The sequence below is a fragment of the Dama dama genome, chromosome 14 (assembly GCF_033118175.1).
Source record: "Dama dama isolate Ldn47 chromosome 14, ASM3311817v1, whole genome shotgun sequence".
In the NCBI taxonomy this organism is placed as follows: Eukaryota; Metazoa; Chordata; class Mammalia; order Artiodactyla; family Cervidae; genus Dama; species Dama dama.
This window is the reverse complement of record NC_083694.1, coordinates 62,365,309-62,387,446: the sequence shown is the minus strand read 5'-3', so window position 1 is coordinate 62,387,446 and position 22,138 is coordinate 62,365,309. Positions and strand designations below refer to the sequence as shown.

General features: G+C 38.6%; 1 non-coding gene and 1 pseudogene across 1 annotated transcript; both read right to left on the bottom strand.

Moving 5' to 3' along the window:
- Positions 1–3,710: 3,710 nt before the first annotated feature.
- LOC133069717 (U6 spliceosomal RNA) lies at positions 3,711–3,819 on the bottom strand. Its single transcript, XR_009695944.1, has one exon. It is a non-coding gene; the product is annotated as a U6 spliceosomal RNA (small nuclear RNA).
- A 13,656-nt stretch (positions 3,820–17,475) lies between these two features.
- On the bottom strand, positions 17,476–18,578 carry LOC133069666 (SIN3-HDAC complex-associated factor-like; annotated as a pseudogene).
- Positions 18,579–22,138: the final 3,560 nt, after the last annotated feature.

The window sequence follows — 22,138 nt, the reverse complement described above, 5'->3', positions numbered from 1 at the left end:
AGTTTCTATCACAGGAGAAAAACTCAAGACAATTGATCTTACTGTGAAGACATCCGCACATGCACTCATACATGTATATTGACCACCACCGAGAGTTAATTTGCTCAAAGTTAGAGTGCTCATTGAGAGTTGAAGAAAAGCAGAGAGGAAGGTCCCTCTCTCTGTAAAGAGTTATGGTAGGAAACCAGACACATGCCTAAAAGAAGCTACTTGAATGTCTAATTGCATGGCTATAAACTTTTAAAACAATTTCTTCATTTAACTTTCCTCACATGTGTACTGAGCCCTCACTGTGTTCTGTACACTCTTCAAGGGGAAAGAAAATGAAAAAGATGTGTATATGATATGTCTTGCTTAACAAGCTTAAGGTCACGTTTCTTTCTTAAGGAGGTAAAAGTGACAGGCAATGAAATGCAATATCCGTTAAGTGTACAACTGGATGAGTTTTAACAAATGTATGTATTCATGTAGGTGGTGGTGGTGGTCTAGTTGCTAAGTCTATAAAGAAAGCTGAGCGCAGAAGAATTGATGCTTTTGAACTGTGGTGTTAGAGAAGACTGTTGAGGGTCCCTTGGACTGCAAGGAGATTCAACCAGTCCATCCTAAAGGAGATCAGTCCTGAGCATTCATTGGAGGGACTGGTGTTGAAGCTGAAACTCCAATACTTTGGCCAGGAAGAGCTGACTCATTTGGAAAGACCCTGATGCTGGGAAAGATTGAAGGCGGGAGGAGAAGGGGATGACAAAGGATGAGATGGTTGGATGGCATCACCAACTTAATGGACATGAGTTTGAGTAAACTCCGGGAGTTGGTGATGGACAGGGAGGCCTGGCGTGCTGCAGTTCATGGGGTCACAAAGAGTCGGACACGACTGAGTGACTGCACTGAACTGAACATGTCCAACTCTTGCAACCCTATGGACTGTAGCCCGCCAGACTCTGCTGCCCACGGGATTCTCCAGGCAAGAGTATTGGAGTGGGTTGCCATTTCTTTCTCCAGGGGATCTTCCCAACCCAGGAATCGAACCCAGGTCTCCTGCATTGCATACAGATTCTTTACCATCTGACTTATGAGGGAGCTTAACCAATACTCAAATCAAGTTATAAGACAATTTCATTGCCCCTAGAAATTTCCTTTATGTCCTTCTTCAGTCAATTTCCGTTCCCAAATAAGCAATCATTATCTCACTTCTTGGAGAAGGAAATGGCAACTCACTCCAGTATTCTGGCCTAGAGAATCCTGTGGACAGAGGAGCCTGGTGGACTGCTGTCCTTAGGGTCGCACAGAGTCAGACACGACTGAAGCGACTTAGCAGCAGCAGCAGCATTCTCCTTTCTATCACCATGGGTTAGTTTGTCTGCTCTTAAAGTCACATAAATGGAATTACACGTCACACCCACTAAAACTAAAGAATTGTACAATATGTATTCTTTTGGGGCGTCCCTGGTGGCTCAGCTGATAAAGAATCCGCCTGCAATTCGGGACATCTGGATTCGATCCCTGGATTGGGAAGATCCCCTGGAGAAGAGAATGGCTACCCACTCCAGTAATCTGGCCTGGAGAATTCAGTCCATGGGGTTGCAAAAGTCGGACACAACTAAGCGACTTTCATTTCATTTCACTGATTCTTTTACTCTGTGCAGTGTTTTAGAGATTTATCCATGTTGTTGTTAGCAGCTCATTTCCATTTTATTACTGAATAATATTCCTGTATACCAATATACAATATTTTTTCAAAACTTCATAATCCTGTTGATGGACATTTGTATATGCTTTCAGTTTTTGGAATAAAGCTACTCTTAACACTCTTGGTCAGGTTTTTGTGAATTAATAATATCCTTCTCTTGGGTAAATTGGGTTGGAATTGCTGGGTCATTAGGTAAGTGTACAATTTTATAAGATCCCAAACAGTTTTCCAAAGAAGCTGTATCACTTTATACTCCTGTGAGTAGCATAGACACTTCTACCACACACTTGCCTACAATTGGTGTTGTCAGTCTTTAGTTTTAGCTGTTTTAGTGGGTGTGATGTAGAATTTCAATGTAAGTTTAATTAATATTTCCCTGATGATTAATGATATTAGGTATCTTTTCACAAGCTTATTGGCCACTTGTATGCCTACTTTTGTGAAATGTCTGTTCAAGTCATTTGCCCATTTTAAATTGGGTTTTAAAATCCTTTTATTTTTTGTTTGTAGGAGGCCTTTACATATAATGGTATAATTTCTTTATTGGATATAAGAATTTTATCCCTCAGTTCATGGCTTGAAGTTTTAGTAGACTTTATTTTTTAGAACAGTTTAGATTAGAAGCAAAACTGAGCAGAAAACACAGAGAATTATACCTCATGTTGCCACACATACACACCCTCCTTCCCTATCAACATTCTGCACCCCAAGTCCGTGGTTTACATTAGGGTTTTCTCTTGATGTTGTACATTCAGTGGGTTTAGACATGCAGCCACCGTTATAATGTCTTACAGAGTAGTTTCAAAGCCCTGAAACTCCTCTGTGTTCTGCCTATTCATCCTTCTCTCCCCTGAACCCCGACAGCCACTGATCTTTCTACTGTTCTTGTAGTTTTGGCTTTTCCAGAATGTCATATAGTTGGAATCATTTAGTATATGTAGCCTTTTCAGATTGGCTACTTTCACTTAGTAATATGCATTTAAGATTCCTCTGTGTCTTTTCATGGCTTGATAGCTCATATTTTTAGTGCTGACTAATACTGCACAGTTTATCCATTCTTCTACCAAAGGACATCTTGGTTGCTTCCAACTTTTGGCAATTATGAATAAAGCTTCTATAAATATCCATATACATCCATATACAGAACTTTTCAACACATTTGGGTGAACACCAAGGAGTGCAATTGTTGGATCACACAATAAAAATATGTTTGGTGGGTACTTGCATGTCCAGTCTTATCCAGCTCTTTGCAACACTATAGGCTGCAGCCCATCAGGCTCCAAGTCCATGGAATTTTCCAGGCAAGAATACTGGAGTGGGTTGCCATTTCCCCCTTCACGATCTTCCTGACCCAGGGTTTGAACCCACATGTTTTGTGTCTCCATCATTGGCAGGCAGATTCTTTAGTCCTGAGCCATCTGAGAAGATATGTTTAGTTTCATGAGAAACTGCCAAACTGTCTTCCAAAGTCTGCGTCATTTTGTATTCCCACCAACAATGAATGAGAGTTTCTGTCGCTCCACATGCTCACCAGCCTTTGGTTGCTGTTAGTGTGTTGTGTTTGGGCCATTCTTTTATTATTTTTTTTAATTGGAAGATAATTGCTTTACAAAGTTGTGGTGGTTTCTTGGGCCATTTAATGGGTGTGAGGTGGTATCTCTTATTTTAATTTGTAGTTGGCTAATGATGTATACTCCAGAAGTTGGTGATGGACAGGGAGGCCTGGTATGCTGCAGTCCATGGAGTCATAAAGAGTTGGATGTGACTGAGCAACTGAACTGAACTGAATGATGTATAATATTGATCATATTTTTCATATCCTTATTTGCCATGTGTATATCTTCTTGGATGAGGTAGTTGTCAGTTTAGGTTTTTGTCCATTATTTCATTAGATTGTTCTAATTAAAGAATTTGGTATATGTATGTACACATTGTTAATAAATTAACACTATCAAGCTAATTAACATATCTATCACATACTGCTTTTGTGTGAGTGGTAGGAATACTTAAAAGCAACTGTCTTAAAAATATGGACTGTTTCTTGAATTTGCACATTATCCTTGTGCGAAGGCTGTGCTAGTCTTCTCTGTATCATTTTAATTTCAGTATACAAGATGCTGAAATGAGTGCTCAAGATTTCTTTTTTTTTCCATACATTTTTTCCAAGTGTTGCAACACTATTTGTTTAACAAACTTTCCTATCCCGTTGAATTGACTTGGCACTATAGTTAATATTCAATTAAACATATATGTGTGCATCTATTTTTTATTTCACTATACTGTTTTACACACAGACACACACATTTTATGACTGTGTTGTGTAATCCAGGCTGAATTTATTATTGTATTTTTATTATAATTATATCCAATTTTAAAATTCAATTAAAAAAACACTGAAACAAAAACATTTTAATGGGTCCATAAAAGCACTGTGGGTCTTGGGCACTGTGTACTGTGCCTGAGAATAATTGGCTGTGGTGAGGATAAAGCTAGCACCTGTAGCCATGCCAGGAATGAACCACAGAGACCTATGAAATTTCTCTGTGAGCACAGGCTGGGCTCGCAGCCCCTGAAAGCATCAGTTTTCTAGTAGCCTGTGATAGGTTACTTTTAGTACAGTTATTTTCCTCATGGTATCCCTGACCCTTCAGTAACATCTTTTAAATATTGAGATTCTGACTTAGTTGGTCTATGGGGAATGAAGGAAAATGTCTTTATTGGTCAGGGTTCTTGGTTGCAAGCAACAGAAGCTGACTTTGGCTGACTGAGTGGAAAAGGGGTTTTATGAAAAGGTATGAGGTAGTTCACAGAATGGTTGGAATGGTTGGAACATTAGACTCAAGGCTAAACTTTTAGGAAGAATGCCCAAAACCACATTCCATGAGCAGGTCTAATGAGGAAAATATTGCCACCACTAAGCCCTAGAAGTTACAGTTTACCCCGCTGGAATTCTATGCCAGGAAAGCAGTTATCCTGCTATTGCTCTAGTCATTAGCCCCAGTGTATTATTTGTGCCAAGAATTCAATCTTGCAGCCCCTGCACTGCTAGTACGGAGTGAGAGGTTGAATGTTTCATCAATAATTATGTAAAAACACTTTGTCACATTTAAGACCAACCAAAATGTCTGAAAAGCAGAAAGTGAGAATAGGGAATTTTCCATTTCTCGAGAACTCCTCAAGAAAACAAAAATATTGCATAATACATGTACTCAAGGAGCTCACAGTTTTCTGAAAGAGAAACATATTCACAGCTATTGGTAAAGCCATTCTCTTTAATACATATGAAATGCCGTGGGAGAAGAGAGGAGAAGACAGTTTCAAACAAGGAGTGTTTGAGCCTTAGATCTTGAAGAAGAAGCAGGATTTTAGTTAGCAGAAAATGACACATTCTAGGATAAGCCGAAATAAGCCCAGTTCAACTACACAGTGTATTTGAGGAACTCTGTGAAAGTGAAAGTCGTTCAGTCGTGTCCGACTCTTTGCAACCCCATGGAATATACAGTCTATGGAATTCTCCAGGCCAGAATACTGAAGTGGGTTAGCCATTCCCTTCTACAGGGCATCTTCCCAACCCAAGGATTGAACTCAGGTCTCCCACATTGCAGGCAGATTTTTTTTACCAGCTGAGCCACAGTGGAAGCCCAAGGAACTCTTAAGTATTTACTACGAGTGGTGGAGAGGCTGTGTGGTGAGATGTGAGGCTGAAGAGATAGATGATTATTATAGCCTGTGAATCTTACTTGAATATTAGCTCCAGAGTTCAATTTTTACTCTGGAAACCCATTGGAAGGTTTTGAAAAACAAGAAGTGATATGGTACTCAACTTCATCATTGTGCTTGAGATGGGTTAATTATCCTAGATTAGAGGAGCACTAAGAGATTCTGAAGAAGTGATTCAAGAGTGATTATATGGACTTTGGACTAGCTTACTCCAAGGTGCTTTCTGACCACAGAACATGATCACTGGAGAGAGAAAGGCAAGGAGATAGCAAAGAGCGACAAAAAGTACTTTAGGAGTAAGATAATAAGAACCTGGACCTGGTGGTAATAAAGGGAGTGGAAAAGAATACAGACATTTGAGAGAGTTATTAAAGAAAGAAAACCTGTGTTAGTGTCAAACTGAACATGAGAGTGAGAGAAAGGAGTCCAAAAATTCTCTAGGATGCTTGAGTACAACTGAATCTTCAAAGTTCAGGAAGAGCTGTGGTCCTGAAGTCGTTGGATTCACTTGGATGCTTCTGAAAAGAAAATCTGTTGAGCTCTGTTTTATTAAAACAGCTTAAAAAAAAAAAAAAAAAGAACTAGTGGGGAAATGGGGAAATATTTAATCCACCAGGAAGCTTGTCTTTCCTCAACAGATGGAGTTGTAAAGTTTGAACTTGGTCTGGGGCAACCCTCTTCCATAGCAATTAAACCGAGCAAGACGCATAGCCATAAATTTGACTTGAATTGGGAATGTAACCCTTAAGTTCTGTGTGTGAGCGCTCAGTCATGTCCGACTCTTTTGTGGCCCCATGGACTGTAGCCTGCCAGACTCCACTGTCTATGGAATTTTCCAAGCAAGAATACTGGAGTGGGTAGCCATTTCCTACTCCAGGGGATTTTCCCAAACTAGGGATCAAATGTGCATCTCTTCTGCTTTCTGCATTGGCAGGCCAGTTCTTTACCCGTAGCACCCCTTGGGAGCCCTGGTGTTTAGTTTTGTTCCCCCAGAAGATTCTACTCTAGATATGTTGATTTTCTCCTTAAAATCACCAATTCTCTTTTTTTATAAGGCTACCATTTTTCACGTCTTCAGCCTGGAGGAATACTAGTATCAAAAATTGAAGGTCAGAGGGGTTACTAATCTGTGAAAAAAGATAAAGAATTTTATCTCAGATGAGTTGAGTATGAATTAAAGGCAAGAAATCTAGGTGCAAATTTCCAGGAGTAGGTAAAAAACACAGATCTGAGCTCAAAATGGAAATTGGCAATAGAGGTACAGATAGATAGCCCTGGTCAAGAGCTGAGAGTTAAAGTTTCTAAAGGTTCCGATGGAGCATGGATATGGTGAGAGCCAGAGGGCTCTGCTCTGTAAGTTGAAGCTTGGTCACTTTCATGCAGTGCAGAGAGGAAGGAAGAGTAAATGGATCCAAGAGCAAAAGAGGAGGTGAAGATAGATGAAGGAAAATCTAGGAGACTGTGGGTTCGATCCCTGTTTGAGAAGATCCCCTGGAGAAGGGCATGGCAACGCATTTCAGTATTCTTGCCTGGAGAGTCCCATGAACAGAGAAACCTGGTGGGCTACGGTCCACAGGGTAGCCAAGGGTCGGACAGGACTGAAGCAACCTAGCACACATGCATGTAGCCTCCTGAAAGCAAGGGAAACAGTTTCCAAAAAAAGAGGATGACAATCTATATTGGTTAAAGTTTTTTTTAAGTTTAAAGGGTTTGTCTAAAGGGAGGTCAAAAGGAAAACAAAAAAACAGTATAGAATTTAAGTAGGCAGGAAGGAGATTCTTACCAGGTCACAGTAACAACTAAGGTTGCAAAATAGATTGCTTGTTTAAAAGAAAAAAGTGTCTGAAGACATATTCTCTGTCTGCTGGGATCTTCAGCAATTCTAACTCTCCGTGTCTGACCAGGACTTTCCAATCTCTATTTCTTTTTCTAGTTTCCTTTCTGATTTAATTCTGTTTTCTGTCTACTTACTAGGTTGGAAGAAAATGGGCAGATAGAAGACTACCCATCACTGCAAGAAAGGGTTCAGAAAATGGTTCTACATTAATCATCTGTGATAGACCTAAGTCTATACTTTTCTTTCTATAACACAGATGAGGACCTTGCCATTTCAGTATTATATTGAGACAGAACCTCTTTATCGTGGATTGTCTTAAGCATTATAGGAAATAACATAATCATATGATATGGCGCCAGCCCTCAAGATGCTTATCATCTAGTGGGAGAGAAGAGATTGATATTCTTCAAACAATGCACGTCACCTGTAAGATTGTAGATGATTGATTTGACTTAAAATTCTATCGAACCAAAGTAAAAATGGTGGGTAACAGGCAGCATCTAGCGATCAACCATTGTTTCCTTGGTTCTATCACCAGTAGGTGGTTTTTTTTTTGACCTGTGCTACTTGATATGTGGGGTCTTGGCATGTGGGGTCATAGATCCCGACCAGAAAAGCCCACTGCAGTGGAAGCACATAGTTTCATCCACTGGACCACCAGAGAAGTCCATCATGAGTATGTAGTATGGTTTCAGATTCCCTAGAGAACTCTACCTGTCAGCCAAAGTGCTGTCTTGAAATTGTGTTGTAAAGTATTCAGACCCATTTCAAATGTAACACATGTTATCATTGCTGTGATTACGCCCCTACAATCTCCTGACTACCACCAGTCCCATTCCAAATTTCCTCTTTAGAAAGAGCAGCTCTGGTAATAGTTATTACTTGGTCAGTAACCATTTCTGTACCTTTTCTTTCACCTTTAAGTAGGTTTTGGCTTGTTGTTTTAATATTATTAACAACCTGTGAAACAGACCCTGATTTAATTTTGACTCTTGAATCACGCTGTAATGTGATTTTATTTTAACCAGTACCTGCTTTTCAGTTTAGATACACGTTTACCTCACAATAATGGATGATATCATCTCTTCATTGGCATATGCTCTTATTAAAGTTCTCTGTTGTTGAAAGTACCATCTTTTTGTGGGAAACTATGTAACAACAGCTCAGCTTGTGTTTGGGGGGGATGGAGGGAATGATATAGTTCCTCCTTAGCTTATTATAATTAGAGATATTTGTGTGAAAATAGAATCTCTGTTGCCTAAGTGTTGCTCAGCTCCTGCTGATCAGTTCTCACTCACAGGCATCTTCCTTTGTGGTATTATAGTTAGTTGCTGTGGAGATGATTATCCTGTCATGGAGAAATGAGACTTATGAATTTAAATGAAGAACGAGCAGCAGGAGCAAAAGAACTATGCCAAAAGCTAGCATTTCATCCAATTTAATTTTCTCTTGCCTTCTAAATGTATATTATATCATAAAGTTGGATGTATCGACTTAAATACTACAGTTTCAGGATTAATTATGAATAATGACAGAAGGAAAATTTAAAAGAAAGGCAAAATATAATGCTGACACTTTACACAGAGGCTAGAAGGTTTTCAAGTTAAAGAAAACTTGAAATAATAAACATATACTATTGGGCTTCCCAGGTGGTAAAGAATCCTGCCAATGCATGAGACCCAGAAGACGTGGTTTTGATCCCTGGGTCAGGAAGATCCCCTGGAGGAGAAAATGGCAACCCATTCCAGTATTCTTGCTTGGAAAATCCCATGGACAGAGGAGTATAGAGGCTATAGTCCATAGGATTGCAAAGAGTTGGACAACTGAGCACATGAACACTACGGTTTAGATAAACTATTTGGACGGTTCTATTGCAGCATCAAAAACCACTTTTCATGAGTTGCTGAAGTAATTTACACATCATTCAACAAGTCGGAAGCAGAATGTTGAAACAGAAAGAAAACAGACTTTGTATGAAGACAGCCTGGATAGAAGTCATTGATTTTTGGCAGGCCACTTGACCTTCTTTGAACTTTATCAATTTAAGCAACTATGAAATTGGAATAAGTTTGTAGAGTTATTTTCTGGGCTGTTCATCTGGTATGGACTCATGTAGCCATACCAGCTGTGTATAGCCAATGTCTGTTCTGATTGGTCATTATATTCATTCTGATAGTCAGGGCCCATTCTGTACTAATATTTAATTAGTTATTAAATACTCTGAATGTCATCTATGTTAGTCAGGACAGGAAAGACTATGCTGCAGCTACAAGTTTTTAAATCTAAGTGATTTTACACAATTAAATTATATTTTTTGCTCTCATTGATTCCAGTATGGATGTGGCAGCCCTCCCTCTTGTGACTAACAGCTTTCGATCCAAGGATTTTATAGCAGAAGAGGAATGGAGGAGGCATATTGGCTTTTAACTTCCTTGGCCCTAAAGAGACATATGCTTTTTCTACGTAGTGCATTGGCCAGAACTAGTCACATGGCCCTAAACTATCTGCAAGGGAGGATGGGAAATGCAAAGGCTATGGTATCATTGGTGAGCACTGTCTTTGCCACATCACCCTGTTTTGTGAGGATAAGCTGAGATAATGTATGTAAAGGATTTACAATTGTACCTGAAGAGGCAGGTCAGACCACACAGGCTGATTCGGGTTTAAAGCTTGGTTTGAATGAAGAGTGGGTTGAGATTATTTTCATTTTCATCTGTAACCAACAAAGAAGCAGAAAAAAGGATACACTTGAAATTGATCAAGAATACAGGGTAGCATACTGGAATGCCAGTGCTTCCACCTGCCTTGTTCCTTATGGAAACAAGTCTCACATTCAGCTCATGTCTCGGCAGCCCGAGTCGGGGAGGAATTTGCCAGGTCAGAAGAGCCCAGGACAGAGGTTTGCTACCTCTCCACTGTTTTAGGTTGGGTTGGACTGTGGTGATGTGAGGAGTGTTGGGAGAAGTTAACAAGTAAAGGTCCACTCTCTTAGCACAGAGGAATTTCATGCTGAGTTATAGTTGCCTATTACATAATTTATTCCCTAGTGTATCTTTGGGACTGCATTAATTAAAATTTTCTAAGTTCATACTTTATGTCTAAGGTAGAATTATAGTGGATATTATAGTGGGTATTATGGGGGGATGCTAAAGAAAAAGAAATTCTAGTCTCTTCTTATAAGGAATTTATAATCTAGGAGGTTAAATTACTATCAGTAAAAAAAAGTCAGCTCGATAAAGGGCAAAACTATACCTATGAAAAAAAGACAATTTTCAGATAGGGCAACATAAGACTCAAAGATATAGAGAGCAAACTAGTGATAACCAGCGGGGAGAGGGAAGCAGGGGAAAGAGAAAGAGGAGGGTCAATATAGGACTGGAGGACTTTTTTAAAAAGGGTTGTTATGGTATTAAATGAAATCATGTGTATGAAACTTTTGAAGATTGGAAAACACTCTAGAATTTAAAGAATCTTTCACTAAAATATTTTAGAAATAAAGATAGGACAGCATATAATAAGATTGATTTAGAGGTGCAAATGACAAAAAAATACGAAAGGAGAGAATAATTACTAGAAAAGTTAGTAGAAGTCAGGCAGCATTAATTCTTCATGGACAGTTAAATAATATTTCAGTTTAGGTTCAGGTACCAAAGCCAGGAAGTGCAGAGAATTTCAGATCACATTTAATTACTAAACTGGCCTTGGAGGCTGAAGAAATTCCAGCCCAGTTGCTTTGGAATAGATTACACCGAAAGTAGCCTGTATGTTGTGGGAATGTAATGTACATGTGATATACCCTGAAGCTTCCGAGAAATCCCGAGAAAGACTGGTGAGACAGAGCTGATGTCTTGCCTAGAGAGGGGCTGGTGAGAAAAAAAGTTGCACATTAATATAGCATATCAGTAGATTACGGCAATATTTAGGTTACAGTACAACTGTAATCATATTCTGCATATAGTTCAAATTTTAATATTATAGTTCAAATTTTAATATTATGTTGTAGCATTTTGCCATATTCTGAAATAACACTTTAAATATCATTTGTAATGGACAGAAAAAATATTTCTCAAGTGTTAGATAACATGCTGTTTAGAAGCATACAGTCTTTCATTTAATTTTTATATCTACATGTGCTGCGCTTAGTCCCTCGGTCATGTCCAGCTCTTTGTGACCCCATGGACTGTAGCCCACCAGGCTCCTCTGTCCATGGGGATTCTCCAGGCAAGAATACTGGAGTGGGTTACCATGTCTTCCTCCAGTGAATCTTCCCCCAACCCAGGGACCGAACCCAGGTTTCCTGCATTGTGGGCAGATTCTTTACTGTCTGAGCCACCAGGTAAATCCACTTTATCACCACTTAACAGACGAAAAACGTGAGGCTCGAAGATATAAAATTCACACAGCAAGTATCTGCTTGAGTCACCATCAAATCTTAGTATGACCGATCTGAAAACCTACCCTCTAACCAGCATATTATACTGCCTTTCCTACTGTCAAGGCACCATCAGTGAATAAATAAATTCCTTTTTAAACTTCAATGCGTGCAGTGCTAAGTTGCTTCAGCTGTGTCTGACACTTTGCGACCCTGAAGCCAGAAGATCGAACCCAGGTTTCCTGCACTGCAGGCAGATTCTTTACCATCTGAGCCACCAGGGAAGCCCAAGAATACTGGAGTGGGTAGCCTATCTCTTCCCCAGGGATTCTTCCCAACCCAGGAATCGAACCGGGGCCTCCTGCGTTGCAGGCAGAATCTTTACCAGCTAAGCTACCAAGGAAGCCCCTAGGTCCATCCATGTTGTCTCAAATGGCAACATTTCATTATTTTATTTAGGGTTGAGTAATATTCCATCATAGGCTTCCCAGATGGCTCAGTGGGTGAAGAATCTGCCTGCAATGCCTGAGACGCGGGAGACGCGAGTTCTGTTCCTGAGTAGGGGAGATTCCGTGGATAAGCGCATGGCAACCCACGCCAGTATTCTTGCCTGGAGAATCCCATGGATAGAGGAGCCTGACCGGCTACAGACGATGGGGTGGCAAAGTCACTCACACACGACTGAAGCCACCGAGCATGCAGGCATCCGCAGTGTTCCACTGTATGTGTATATTACCACGTCTTCTTTATCCATTCATCTACTGATGGGCACTTGGGTTGCTTCCACATCTTGGCTGTGGTAAATAAGGCTGTAATAATATAAGGATGCAGATATCTTTTTGAATTAGTGTTTTCATTTTCTTTGGATAAAAACCTAAGAGCAGAACTGTTGGATTTTATGGTAGTTCTATTTTTAATTTTTTGAGGAAACTGTATTGTTTTCCACAGTGGCTGCACCAATTACAGGCACACCAACAATGCACCAGGGTTCCCCTTTTTTCCCCTTCTTGCCAACACTTTTAATTTATTTATTACTCTTTGATAATAGCCATTCTGGTACGTGAGAGGGAGCATCTCACTATGGTTTTGATCTGCATCTTTCTGATGGTTAGTGATGTGGAGCATTTTTTCATGTGCCTGTTGGCCGTTTGTGTGTCTTCTTTTGGAAAAATGTCTCTTCACATCTTCTGCTTACTTTTTTTAAAGCAATGATATATCACTTTCATTTATTTAAAAAAATTTATCAGAGTTGATTTATGATATTGTGTTAGTTACAGCTGTAGAGCAAAGTGAATCAATTATATATATACATATATCCACTGTTCTTAATATTCTTTTCCCATATAGCTCTGCCTCCTTTTAATGGGGCTGTTTGTTTTCCTGATGTTGAGTTGTATGATTCTTTGTATATTTTGGAAATTAATCCCATGTCAGATATATTATTTGCAAATATCTTCTCCCATTCAGTAGATGGCCTTTCCATTTTGTTGACAGTTTCTTTTTGCTGTGCAAAAGCCTTTTAGTTTGATGTAATCCCATTTGTTTATTTTTGCTTTTGTTTTTCTTGCCCAAGGAGACATATCCCCCCAAATATTTTTCCCCCAAATATTATTAAGATATTAAGACCAATATCAGAGATTGTACTATTTTTTATTTTAGGAGTTTTATGATTTAAGTTCTTACATTTAAGTCTTTAATCCATTTGAATTTATTTCTGTGCATGGTGTGAGAGAGTAGTCCACTTTGATTCTTTTGCATATAGCTGTCAAGTTTTCCCAACACTATTTATTGAAGAGACTATCTTTTCCATACTCTATAATATTCTTGCCCCCTTTGTTATAAATTGCCCATATAAATGTGGGTACATTTCTGGGCTCTCTACCTGTTCCACTGATCTGTGTGTCTGTTTTTGTGACAATATCATACTGTTTTGCTGACTAGCTTTGTACTATAGCTTGTTATAAAGAAGCATGATACCTCCAGCTTTGTTTGCCTTTCTTGTTTGTTTTGGCTATTCAGGTCTTCTGTGTTTCCATACAAATTTTAGAATTATTTGTTCTAGTTCTGTGAAAAGCTTCATTGGTGTTTTGATAGATTTTGCATTGAACCTATAGATTTCTTTAGGTAATATGGTCTTTTTAACAATATTAGTTCTTTTAATCCAAAAGCATGGAAATATTCTTTCCATCTATTTGCTTCATCTTACATTTCCTTCCTGAGTGTCTTATAGGTTTTAGAATACAGGTTTTTTACCTTTTCAGTTAGATTTATTCCTAGGTATTTTATTCTTTTTGATGAGACTGTACATGGAAGCTTTTAATGTAAACTGACTCTCTTACATATTTAAAATTCTTTTTTCCCCAGTTTTATTGAGAAATCATTGACATACATCACTGTATAAGTCTAAGGCATTCAGCAGGATAGTTCTATTTATACATATAATGAGATAATAACTGATAGAGTCAGCTAACATTCATCTTCTCATACAGATACAATAAAAAGGAAAGAAAGATGGAAAAAAGTGAAAAGGAAAAAGAGTTTCTCCTTGTGACGAGAATTCATAGAATTACTCTCTTGACAACGTTCCTTCATAACATACAGCAGTGCTGTGATAGTTGTCATGGTCATGTTGTACATCACATCCCTAGTACTTATTTATCTTATGAACGGGAGTTTTTACCCTTTGACCACCTTCTGCCAATCTCCCCTCCCCCCCACCCCCTGCCTCTGGTAAACAGTGTTTTAGGTATACGGCAAAGCAATTCAGCAAAAAATTGCAAATCCACTATACTTCCCAAAAAGTGATTTTTCTTAATAATAATTGTTAATAAATAAAAGTTTAAAAAATATTTTGTGTATTTATTTATGGTTTCAGAGAAATAAAAAACCTGCCAGGATTTAGTAAATAATGTCTAGAAAATATGTATAGCTCAAAGTAAAGAAGTAAGTTTATTAGGTGAAAAACAATTTAAATGTTTCTTGGATGTATTAAAATTACTTGAAACTAGTGGCACTTTTTTGGTAAATAGTACAATGCTACCTTAACTGTATCTGTTCAACACACCGAGGTACAGAATCTACGAGAGAGCTACCTGAATTTCTAATTTTGGATAAAAATACCCATAGAACAAATGTGTGTAGAATGTGAAAACTAGTAGCACATGACAAAATTTTATTATATTAAGGGCATAGGTTTTTGAGTTAGAAAAAAATATTGACTTTATAACAAGTTCTGTCACTTCCTAGCTATTTAATTTGAGGTTGAGGGGGCAGTTGCTTAACCTCCTTCAGTGTCATTTCCTAAATTATAAAATAGGGATGCTTATATTCACCTGCCACCAGAGCATAAGACTTAAAGGAAAATATGCATCTAAAATGACTAGACATAATACATAGCTAGTAAGTGTTACCTACTTTATCATCCAGCATGTTCCTGATAGATGGACTCGTCATTCCAGACTCATCATAATTTGCTTATTTACAACAAGTTGTCATTCTCACTGAGGATACTATTAGGTGTGAAGTAAACAGTCTGTAGTTTGTGGTTTTCAGCTAATAGTAATACAAGCTAGTCTCCTGAGAAGAAAAAAGAAAACAGAGACTAAAGGTGAAGGCAGTAGAATAAAAAATAACTTTTAGAGAATTTTGAGGAAATTAATTGTTTCAAGGTTGACATTTAGATATGGGCAGGGAATTTTGTGCTTTGGGTGGACACGGTTTACCACTAAACCCTTTAATGTATTTTAATAGCCTCATAATCTGTTAAATAGCTATATGATTTTTATTTTTACATATTTTATGCAGCAAAATAAATCGCCATTTAAGTGCTTTTTGATGTGTGAAGTAATGGACTTTTTAATTGCCATAGTAAGTGTCCTTAATTTAGTGAAATCTCTCCCCTGTCTGTTGATGATTTTGCTCTTTGATAAAGCAGAGAATATTTATTTGCTTGCTGGTAATCATCTTTTATAAGCATGGTGATAAGGGATTCAAGAATGATATGCAAATAGATATATATGGAGATTTATATGAGCTGTAGCAGGTAAAAAATTCTCTTTATAAGTGGCAATTGAATTTATCTTATGGAGGGAATTGTCTTACTTTAAGAAATCCTTCAATCAACTGCTTAGGGTAAAACATGAGAATCTCAGCAGAGTCAGGAGGAGACATAAGAACAAAAGAGGTACAATACTGCTTAGTATGGGAAAGGAATGATGTCCAGAGAAGCCAGGAGGAGAGAGGCTGAGGAAGGCAAGAGGATGGCTTGCGAAGATAAGTCATCTGTTGGCTAAGTGATGCTTATTGAACTTGGGCTCCTACCCTCCAGAGACTGAGAGATAGGTGTTGTATCTTTTCTGATGACTATATTTCAGAGAGATGGCTCCCAGGTCTGTGAAAAACACATTCTTGAGTGTAGAAGACAGATTTCAAAGAGACAGGGAAAGAATTTATAATTGCAAGTCCTTTTAAAAAGTAAATGCTCTATGACAGAAATCACAACATTGTAAAAATGGAAAAAAAAAAAAAAAAAAAGAGCCCACTCATTGGAGAAGACCTGGATATGCTGGGAAAGATTGAAGGCAGGAGGAGAAGGGGACGACAGAACGATGGGTGGCATTACCGACTCAATGGACATGAGTTTGAGCAAGCTCCAGGAGATGGTGAAGGACAGGAAAGCCTGGAGTGCTGCAGTCTGTAGGGTCGCAGAGTAGGACACGACTGAGCTACTGAACAACAACTGGTCGCTCAGTGGTAAAGAATTTGCCTGCCACGCAGGAGACTTGCATTTGATCCCTGGCTCAGGAATATCCCTTGAAAAGGAATGGTTACTCACTCCAGTGTTCTTGCCTGGGAAATCCCATGGACAGAGGAGCCTGGCAGCCTACAGTCCATGGGGTCGCGAAAGAGCTGGACACGACTTAATGACTAAACAACAACAATCCCTATTTCGATGGGCAGGATGACCCTAGCTGACATATCCCATGTATGTTAAGCATTCCTGGTTTGTTTGTTTTTTTTCTTTTAGTAGAATTTTAATATAGAATGAAAAAAAAACAAAAAACAAACCCAAAACCCTAACAGGTTAAAACAAGTCAAACAACCATTCTACACAGATAAAACCTTCACAAAGGTCAACTGAAGTAATCCAGAGCTAAAACTGAATTGTGCAGATTTTTCAGTGAAGTCACCAGTCACGTAACATAAATTATTTACACACTTGCAAGCCCTCTAAGAACTGTGCCCCAAGAAGCATTAACCTTTGTTGTTTTCGTGTGCCATCCTAAAGACTTGCACATTGTTGTTTTTCAGATAATCTAACATTTTTAATAGAGAATGTTCTCTACCAAGTGGTAATGCTTTGGTACTATTCATATAGGATTGCTTATCCTAAAGACTTGACATTTCCCCAAGAGGAACTTTGATTCTGCTTTTTAAGTTTCATATAAATTAAAATCTGTATCAAATATCAATATGGAGGGAGGTGACACAGGATGCAACATATACAGCCAGGTTACCTCTGCCTATTTAGAAATTGCTCCTTCAAGATATTCGCACCAGAGAGCTGTCTGTCCCGCTTAATATTCAGTAGTACAGGTTTGAATCACCAGAACCTTGGCAAGACCTTAATATTGCAGTTATTAACAACTACCTCTAGGGGCAAGTCCATGTTTACTGAGTTATGACAAATTTATTATAACGAAGGAAAACAAGTGTAGCCAGCCATCTTAAAAAATGCCCCAACCACTGCTTCTCAAAATAGAAAGACTAAAACTACATACGTTTACCATACAACAAATCCCATCTCTGTCCCCTGAAAATTCCCCTAATTTCATTCATTAGAAGGGGATTTTCAAAAAAGACTTAAAGAGCACTTTACAGCAGCATTCAGCTTTCCTATGAAATACTCAGCATCTTAAATATTATGTACACTTCTTTTTTATCTCTTAGTAAGCTTCACTGGCTTCAGAGTTTGTGGAACTGGAGGAAAAATAACCCATTCAAAACTATTCTACAAATCCATCTTTTGGCAGAATAGCAGGTATCCAAATTAAAAATAGGAGGGTCATTTTGTTGCTTTGTTTTCCAAAATTTAAATCATTTTTGCTCCCCTTCTACATAAAGCTTAGTCACCACTCCTGAGTGGAGATGGGCAGAGGCTCTGGCCCCTGCTCCTCCGGCTTCTTAGCAGCTGCTTTCTTATTGCTGCAGCAAGGCTTGAATAGATGTGTGTCGATGAGGACTTCCCCAAAACGGCCTTTATAGATAATGCCACAGCATATTTTCTGTCTTTTCCAGTATGTGAGATCTAAAAAGGAAAACACTGGCGTTCTGTTGGAGCCAGAAGCCATCTCTGTATCTGAGCCATCATCTGACTGGTTACTGTAACAGGGAGACTGAGCTGGAGAGGCACTTGAGGTTGTACTGTGAGCATCAGAATTGTGGCGTTTAAATTCCTTCTGCAGTTTACTGATCTGGTTACTTTTTATCCTGTTTCCAGATAGAGTTTTCACTTTCTTTGGTTTCAGTGTAGTCTTTAGACTGGGTCCTGCCCTTGCATCTACCACATGATTCCAGTTTTTTTTTTGATCCTGCTGGCAATTTCTTCCATCTTTTCACAAGCAGGACACAGGCATTACAGATATCTCCTGAACGAGTCTCATGTAACCCAAAACAGCTCTGGAAATCCTTTTCATAGCGTTTACTGTCAGTGAACCGAGAACTGGAGGATTTAGCTCTGCAAATGCAGCAGCCCTCTATACTTCGGTACATCTTTGGCTTGTGAAAACCAAACATCTTTTCTTCTGGGCAATAGCCTTCCAAAAGCAGCCGTTTCACGCGCAATAACGATCCCGAGGGGCGCAGTGCACGCTAAGTCAACCCCCCCTTCAATCCCTCCCTCCTCCTCAACAGCCTTGTCTAGAAAGATTGTCTCCTGCAGTTCTGCAGTTGCTACCGCTGGCGGGGAAGGTGTAGATTCCGCTTTCCCTCCGCATTCCTGGTTTTGATTAAACTTCATAGTTAACACTTCAGCATATTTGAAGAGTTATTAGGAGAAAGAATCCTCTTAAATTAGTATGCTTACACAATTAAATTTTGCCTTAATTCTCTGCAACATTATATGAATTTGCCCATGTCTTTTAAACTTTCAAATTTTTGGCATAAAGTTCTTCATAATATTATCTTATTAATATTTATTATTTAAAATTCACAAGTGGCCTTTATCTCACAAAATTTATATCCTTTAGAAGAGTTTTTTATACAATTTTTGCTGTATGATGCTATTTAAAGAGAAAATATAGACAAATGCACAAATTATGTCTTTAAGCTACTTCTTTAACTTTGAGGAAATGTAAAGGTAGAAAAGTATTAGTTCCAGAGCCTGAGTTACTTATTTACTTATTTGGCTGCACTGGGTCTTAGTTGTGGCATGTGGAATCTTCTGTCTTCGTTGCAGCTTGTGGGTTCTTTTAGTCGTGGCAAGTGGGATCCTTGCATTGGAAGTGCAGAGTCTTAACCTTTGGACCAATAGGGAAGTCCCAAGAGTACACTTATATTGCCTGAACTTGGATTTTCCCATTTGCTTGGATATATGTTATAACTAAGTGAGTTTCTGAATTATCTGTTGCCTTGCTCTGGTAAAACAATTTTATTAACTTTCTAATGTCTGTAGTAACCATAATTGTGTCTGCTTTTCCATCTGATATGCTTATTTGTTCTTTCTTAACCCATATCAATAGATGTGTATCAATTTTTAATTTTTTTCAAACAAATATCTGGCTTTGTTGATACTATTAAATTATATTTTGTATTTCCTTATTTTTTTCCATATTATTAACTTTGTTATTTTTTCCCTTCTCCTTGTTTGGATTTATGTTGCTGTAATTTTTTCCAACATCTTGAGAAATCTGCTTAGCTCATACATTTTCAGCAATTTAAATTTTATAATTTTTGCAATTAAATCTGTAAATTTTCTTTTGGAAACTTAGAAGTATCCTCTAAGTTTTGATTCATGGCATTTAAAAATGTCCATATCTATTTCTTTTTTGACCCATGAGTTATTTAGAAGTATATTTCTTAATTGCTAGTTATCATTTTTAAATTATTGATTTCTAGCATAGCCATATAATATTTCAGTCTTTTGAAATTTATGATGACTTGCTTTATGGCCCAGTATATGGAGAATATTTGTAAATGTTTCTCGTGTCTTACAAAAATATTGGGTTAGTCTAAAAGTGTGTTCAGGTTTTTCCCCATAACATCGTATGGAAAAACCCGAACGCACTTTTTGGCTAACCCAATAACATGTAGTCGATGGTTGTTGGGCCCAGTGTTCTGTGCACGTTGATTATATTTCGTTTGTTAACGTTATTCAGATCTTCCATCTGTTCAGTTCATCTGTTCAGCTATGTCCGACTCTTTGGATCCTATGGACTGCAGCATGCCAGGCCTCCCTGTCCATCACCAACTCCCCGAGTTTACTCATACTCATGTCCATTGGGTCGGTGATGCCATCCAACCATCTCATCCTCTGTCGTTACCTTCTCCTCCTACCTTCAATCTTTCCCAGCATCAGGGTCTTTTCCAATGAGTCAGTTCTTCGCATCAGCTGGCCCAAAGTATTGGAGTTTCAGCTTCAGCATCAGTCCCTCCAGTGAATATTCAAGACTGATTTCCTTTTAAGATTGATGGGTTGTATCTCCTTGCCATCCAAGGGCCTCTCAAGAGTCTTCTCCAATACCACAGTTCAAAAGCATCAATTCTTCAGCACTCAGCTTTCTTTATAGTCCAACTGTCACACACAAACATGACTACTAGAAAAACCATAGCCTTGACTGGACGGACCTTGGTTGGCAAAGTAATGTCTCTGCTTCTTAATAAGCTGTCTAGGTTGGTCATAACTTTTCTTCCAAGGAATAAACATCTTTTAATTTCATGGCTGCCGTCACCATCTGTAGTGATTTTGGAGCCCCCCCCAAAAATAAAGTCTCTCTCTGTTTCCACTGTATCCCCATCTATTTGCCATGAAGTGATGGGACCAGATGCCATCATCTTAGTTTTATGAATGTTGTTTTAAGCCAACTTTTTAACTCTTCTCTTTCATTTTCATCAAGAGGCTCTTTAGTTCTTCTTCACTTTCTGCCATAAGGGTGGTATCATCTGCATATCTGAGGTTGTTGATATTTCTCCTGGCAATCTTGATTCCAGCTTGTGCTTCATCCAGTCCAGCGTTTCTCATGATGTACTCTGCATATAAGTTAAATAAGCAGGGTGACAATATACAGCCTTGATGTACTCCTTTCCCAATTTGGAACCAGTCTGTTGTTCCATGTCCAGTTCTAACTGTTGCTTCCTGACCTGTATACAGGTTTCTCAAGAGGCAGGTCAGGTGGTCTGGTATTCCCATCTCCTTAAGAATTTTCTGGAGTTTGTTGTGATCCACACAGTCAAAGGCTTTGGCATAGTCAATAAAGCAGAAATAGATGTTTTTCTGGAAATCTCTTGCTTTTTCGATGATCCAGCGGATGTTGGCAATTCTGATCTCTGGTTCCTCTGCCTTTTCTAAACCCAGCTTGAACATCTGGAAGTTCATGATTCACATATTGTTGAAACCTGGCTTGGAGAATTTGAGCATTACTTTGCTAGCGTGTGAGATGAGTGCAATTGTGTGGTAGTTTGAGCATTCTTTGTCATTGCCTCTCTTTGGGATTGGAATGAAACTGACCTTTTCCAGTCCTGTGGCCACTGCTGAGATTTCCAAGTTTGCTGGCATATTGAGTGCAGCACATTCACAGCATCATCTTTTAAGATTTGAAATAGCTCAACTGGAATTCCATCACCTTCACTAGCTTTGTTCATAATGATGCTTCCTAAGGCCCACTTGACTTCATATTCCAGGATGTCTGGCTCTAGCTGAGTGATCACACCATCGTGGTTATCTGGGTGGTCAAGATCTTCTTGCTACCTCTTCTTAATATCTTCTGCTTCTGTTAGGTCCATACCATTTCTGTCCTTTATTGAGCCCATCTTTGCATGAAATGTTCCCTTGGTATCTCTAATTTTCTTGAAGAGATCTCTAGTCTTTCCCATTCTATTGTTTTCTTCTATGTCTTTGCACTGATCACAGGGGAATGCTTTCTTATCGCTCCTTGATATTCTTTGGAATTCTGCATTCAAATGAGTATACATTTCCTTTTCTCCTTTGCCTTTAGCTTCCCTTCTTTTCTCAGCTATTTATAAGGCCTTTTCAGACAACCATTTTTCCTCTTTGCATTTCTTTTTCTTGGGGATGGTCTTGATCCCTGCCTCCTGTACAATGTCACGAACCTCCATCCATAGTTCTTCAGGCACTCTGTCTATCAGATCTAATCCCTTAAATATATTTGTCACTTTCACTGTATAGTCATAAGGGATTTGATTTAGGTCATACCTGAATGTTCTAGTGGTTTTCCCTACTTTCTTCAATTTAAGTCTGAATTTGGCAATAAGGAGTTCATGATCTGAGCCACAGTCAGCTCCTGGT